The sequence below is a fragment of the Nerophis ophidion genome, linkage group LG08, assembly GCF_033978795.1.
Source record: "Nerophis ophidion isolate RoL-2023_Sa linkage group LG08, RoL_Noph_v1.0, whole genome shotgun sequence".
NCBI classification, from domain to species: Eukaryota; Metazoa; Chordata; class Actinopteri; order Syngnathiformes; family Syngnathidae; genus Nerophis; species Nerophis ophidion.
In genome coordinates this window covers 69,889,381-69,895,380 of record NC_084618.1, presented here as the reverse complement: position 1 = coordinate 69,895,380, position 6,000 = coordinate 69,889,381, and positions in this window count along the sequence as shown.

The following is a 6,000-nucleotide window of genomic DNA, read 5'->3' as shown; positions in this document are numbered from 1 at the left end:
ACCAAAAATAAAAACGCATTAATTTTTCTAGTAAATCTGAGTTTTTAATCAACAACAAAACTGTAACGATCGGGTCGCAGGGTGATGCGAGGGTTGTTCTCCCAGGATGCAGACGGACTTCGGACTCAGCGTGCAGGTAGGAAGTGTTTTTTTATAGCAATAAATCAGACGGGAACAAACGAAAGCATGCTCACAGCACGAGTACGAGCATGAGTACGGTACAGTAGAGTACTGGAGTACAGTATGAGCCGAGGGACCCTTGGTGAGGGTCTCAATATGGCTCAAAGCCTCCCATTTGATGCAAAAAGCTGAATTTAATTAGAGACTCTAGGGGACGTACACAAGTCCTACCTGAATTCATCTTAGATGACGAAACATAAAAACGCATTTATTTTTCTACAATTAACCTTGGAGTAAATCCGAGTTTTTAATCAACAACAAAACTGTAACGATCAGGTCGCAGGGTGATGCGGGGGTTGTTCTCCCAGGATGCAGACGGACTTCGGACACAGCGTGCAGGTAGGAAGTGATTTATTGTAGCAATAAATCAGACGGGAACAAACAAAAGCGTGCTCACAGCACGAGTACGAGCATGAGTACAGTACAGTAGAGTACTGGAGTACAGTATGAGCCTAGGGACCCTTGGTGAGGGTCTCAATATGGCTCAAAGCCTCCACTTTGATGCAAAAAGCTATATTTAATTAGAGACTTTAGGGGAGGTACACAAGTCCTACCTGAATTCATCTTGGATGATCAAAAATAAAAACACATTTATATTTCTAGAACTAACTTTAGAGTAAATCCAAGTTTTTAATCAACAACAAAACTGTAACGATCGGGTCACATCTCCCAAGATGCAGACAGACTTCGGACACAGCGTGCAGGTAGAAAGTGATTTATTATAGCAATAAATCAGACGGGAACAAACAAAAGCGTGCTCACAGCACGAGTACGAGCATGAGTACAGTACAGTAGAGTACTGGAGTACAGTATGAGCCTAGGGACCCTTGGTGAGGGTCTCAATATGGCTCAAAGCTTCCAATTTGATGCAAAAAGCTGAATTTAATTAGAGACTCTAGGAGACGTACACAAGTCCTACCTGAATTCATCTAAGATGACCAAAAATAAAAACGCATTTGTTTTTCTACAACTAAGCTCGGAGTAAATCTGAGTTTTTAATCAACAACAAAGCTGTAACGATCGGGTCGCATGGTGATGCGGGGGTTGTTCTCCCAAGATGCAGACGGACTTTGGACACAGCGTGCAGGTAGGAAGTGATTTATAATAGCAATAAATCAGACGGGAACAAACAAAAGCGTGCTCACAGCACGAGTACGAGCATGAGTACAGTACAGTAGAGTACTGGAGTACAGTATGAGCCTAGGGACCCTTGGTGAGGGTCTCAATATGGCTCAAAGCTTCCAATTTGATGCAAAAAGCTGAATTTAATTAGAGACTCTAGGAGACGTACACAAGTCCTACCTGAATTCATCTAAGATGACCAAAAATAAAAACGCATTTGTTTTTCTACAACTAAGCTCGGAGTAAATCTGAGTTTTTAATCAACAACAAAGCTGTAACGATCGGGTCGCATGGTGATGCGGGGGTTGTTCTCCCAAGATGCAGACGGACTTTGGACACAGCGTGCAGGTAGGAAGTGATTTATAATAGCAATAAATCAGACGGGAACAAACAAAAGCGTGCTCACAGCACGAGTACGAGCATGAGTACAGTACAGTAGAGTACTGGAGTACAGTATGAGCCTAGGGACCCTTGGTGAGGGTCTCAATATGGCTCAAAGCTTCCAATTTGATGCAAAAAGCTGAATTTAATTAGAGACTCTAGGAGACGTACACAAGTCCTACCTGAATTCATCTAAGATGACCAAAAATAAAAACGCATTTGTTTTTCTACAACTAAGCTCGGAGTAAATCTGAGTTTTTAATCAACAACAAAACTGTAACGATCAGGTCGCATGCTGATGCGGGGGTTGTTCCCCCAAGATGCAGACGGACTTCGGACACAGCGTGCAGGTAGGAACTGATTTATAATAGCAATAAATCAGACGGGAACAAACAAAAGCGTGCTCACAGCACGAGTATGGTACAGTACTGTACTGGAGTACAGTATGAGCCAAGGGACCCTTGGTGAGGGTCTCAATATGGCTCAAAGCCTCCAATTGGATGCAAAAAGCTGAATTTAATTAGAGACTTTAGGGGACATACACAAGTCCTACCTGAATTCATCTTGGATGACCAAAAATAAAAACGCATTAATTTTTCTAGTAAATCTGAGTTTTTAATCAACAACAAAACTGTAACGATCGGGTCGCAGGGTGATGCGAGGGTTGTTCTCCCAGGATGCAGACGGACTTCGGACTCAGCGTGCAGGTAGGAAGTGTTTTTTTATAGCAATAAATCAGACGGGAACAAACGAAAGCATGCTCACAGCACGAGTACGAGCATGAGTACGGTACAGTAGAGTACTGGAGTACAGTATGAGCCGAGGGACCCTTGGTGAGGGTCTCAATATGGCTCAAAGCCTCCCATTTGATGCAAAAAGCTGAATTTAATTAGAGACTCTAGGGGACGTACACAAGTCCTACCTGAATTCATCTTAGATGACGAAACATAAAAACGCATTTATTTTTCTACAATTAACCTTGGAGTAAATCCGAGTTTTTAATCAACAACAAAACTGTAACGATCAGGTCGCAGGGTGATGCGGGGGTTGTTCTCCCAGGATGCAGACGGACTTCGGACACAGCGTGCAGGTAGGAAGTGATTTATTGTAGCAATAAATCAGACGGGAACAAACAAAAGCGTGCTCACAGCACGAGTACGAGCATGAGTACAGTACAGTAGAGTACTGGAGTACAGTATGAGCCTAGGGACCCTTGGTGAGGGTCTCAATATGGCTCAAAGCCTCCACTTTGATGCAAAAAGCTATATTTAATTAGAGACTTTAGGGGAGGTACACAAGTCCTACCTGAATTCATCTTGGATGATCAAAAATAAAAACACATTTATATTTCTAGAACTAACTTTAGAGTAAATCCAAGTTTTTAATCAACAACAAAACTGTAACGATCGGGTCACATCTCCCAAGATGCAGACAGACTTCGGACACAGCGTGCAGGTAGAAAGTGATTTATTATAGCAATAAATCAGACGGGAACAAACAAAAGCGTGCTCACAGTACGAGCATGAGTACAGTACAGTAGAGTACTGGAGTACAGTATGAGCCTAGGGACCCTTGGTGAGGGTCTCAATATGGCTCAAAACTTCCTATTTGATGCAAAAAGCTGAATTTAATTAGAGACTTTAGGGGACGTACACAAGTCCTACCTGAATTCATCTAAGATGACCAAAAATAAAAACACTTTTTTTTCTACAACTAACCTTGGAGTAAATCTGAGTTTTTAATCAACAACAAAACTGTAACGATCGGGTCGCAGGGTGATGCGGGGGTTGTTCTCCCAAGATGCAGACGGACTTCGGACACAGCGTGCAGGTAGGAAGTGATTTATTATAGCAATAAATCAGACGGGAACAAACAAAAGAGTGCTCACAGCACGAGTACGAGCATGAGTACAGTACAGTAGAGTACTGGAGTACAGTATGAGCCTAGGGACCCTTGGTGAGGGTCTCAATATGGCTCAAAGCCTCCCATTTGATGCAAAAAGCTGAATTTAATTAGAGACTCTAGGGGACGTACACAAGTCCTACCTGAATTCATCTAAGATGACCAAAAATAAAAATGCATTTATTTTTCTACAATTAACCTTGGAGTAAATCCTAGTTTTTAATCAACAACAAAACTGTAACGATCGGGTCGCATGGTGATGCGGGGGTTGTTCTCCCAAGATGCAGACGGACTTCGGACACAGCGTGCAGGTAGGAAGTGATTTATAATAGCAATAAATCAGACGGGAACAAACAAAAGCGTGCTCACAGCACGAGTACGAGCACGAGTACAGTACAGTAGAGTACTGGAGTACAGTATGAGCCTAGGGACCCTTGGTGAGGGTCTCAATATGGCTCAAAGCCTCCTATTTGTTGCGATCTGTGACTCAGATCTTCACATGTTTATTTTTCCATCTTTGTTTCATTCTCTTCTGACCCACTTATTTCCTGTTTAGTCCGTTACCATGGTTACACATTGATTTCACCTGCTCCTCGTTTTCTACACACCTGGTTCTCCTTGATTTCTCCCTATATAAGCTTTCCTCTTTTCTTTGTTCAGTCTCGGATCCTAATTTGCCCACGCGCAACAGTGACGACTCTCGACCTTCATCTTTTGTATGTATATTCTCGCTAGCTTTTACGCTAAGCCATTTGTTATTCCAGCTCACATGCTGAGGAAGTGTTTTTCTGTTTTTGGTTTGCTTTCTCTTTACAGCAGTGTTTTTGTTCCTAGCCTTTTATTATTTAATAAATCCATTTATAACTTACCTTGTTGTGTTCATCGCTTCGACGCATCCACGGAAGAACCAATCCGGCATTACAATGCCACACAAGCGTCACACTATTTGATGCAAAAAGCTGAATTTAATTAGAGACTTTAGGGGACGTATACAAGTCCTACCTGAATTCATCTAAGACAGTGGTTCCCAAAGTGGGCGGTGCCGCCCGGGGGGCAGTGGAAAGATCTGGGGGGGCGGTGAGGAAGAAGGGGGCGGTAGGGGGGCGGCAGTCCGAAGTCAAAGTCAGAAGTTCGAACGTTTGTTTGACGATTTGTACACAACACGTGCAGCAGGACGAGTCAGTGGACGACGCATCAGGGTCCGGTTACCACACGCCGCTCTGGCCCAGTCAGATCCGACAACATAGACTACAAAAGCAATAGCTCAGGTTTGTAATTTCAAGCTTGTAGTGTTCAGAATTTTATCTTATAATAAAAACCGCATTCTGGCGGTCAACATCATCTTGAGTTCAAGTCAACATGAAATTGGGGACTCGCCAGAACGCGCCGTGTTGTGTTGAGCTGGTTAGGGTGGTGCATTCACTGATATATATTGTTACCAATGTATATGACTTTGTACCTGTTTGTGCATATGTGTGTGTGTGTGCGTGTGTGTGCATATATGCGTGTTCGCGCGTGTGTCATTGTGTGGGTGGCGAGGGTGGCGTGCCTTAGATCACGTCCGCCACCATTTTCTGTGAGTAAATGGAAGAAAATGAATACATGAGAGGGTAAATTGCTCTTTTCAAATTGCAGCATACCAAATATCAAGAAAGAGGTGTTTGTTTCCATATGTGTCTGTGGGGGGGGCTAGGAATTCACTGGGGAGCCAAGGGGGCGCCAGCCTGCAAAAGTTTGGGAACCATTGATCTAAGATGACCAAAAATAAAAACACTTATTTTTTTCTACAACTAACCTTGGAGTAAATCTGAGTTTTTAATCAACAACAAAACTGTAACGATCGGGTCGCATGCTGATGCCGGGGTCGTTCTCCCAAGATGCGGACGGACTTCGGACACAGCGTGCAGGTAGGAAATGATTTATTATAGCAATACATCAGGCGGGAACAAATAAAAGTGTGCTCACAGCATGGAAGGCGAAAGCTAAGGGGGCTAGCGTGGGAGCTGACGAACAAAAGGAGCTTAGCGTGGAAGCTAATATACGAAAACAGGAATCAAACCATCGTTAACTGTTAGGTGTAGGAAATTAGGAAGCCAGACTGAGTGCGGAAAGAAACGAGAATTAATAGCACTTTGATTAGTGCCTAGCAGCAGGTGAGTATCCTAGACACTAATCAGAGGCAGCTGAAACCAATCAGCACCCATGGTAACCAAGAAGACACAAAACAAGGGTGCTGAATCAGAACTAAGGGAGTCTGAAAAACCAAAAAGAACATGATCCGGGCAGCAGATCGTAACATACACACATTTGCTGAAACAACAATACCTTATCAATACCAATAGACCATAAGAAACATGCTATCGTCGAAGATCCTCTATATCAGTGGTTATCAAACTTTTTTCACCATGTACCGCC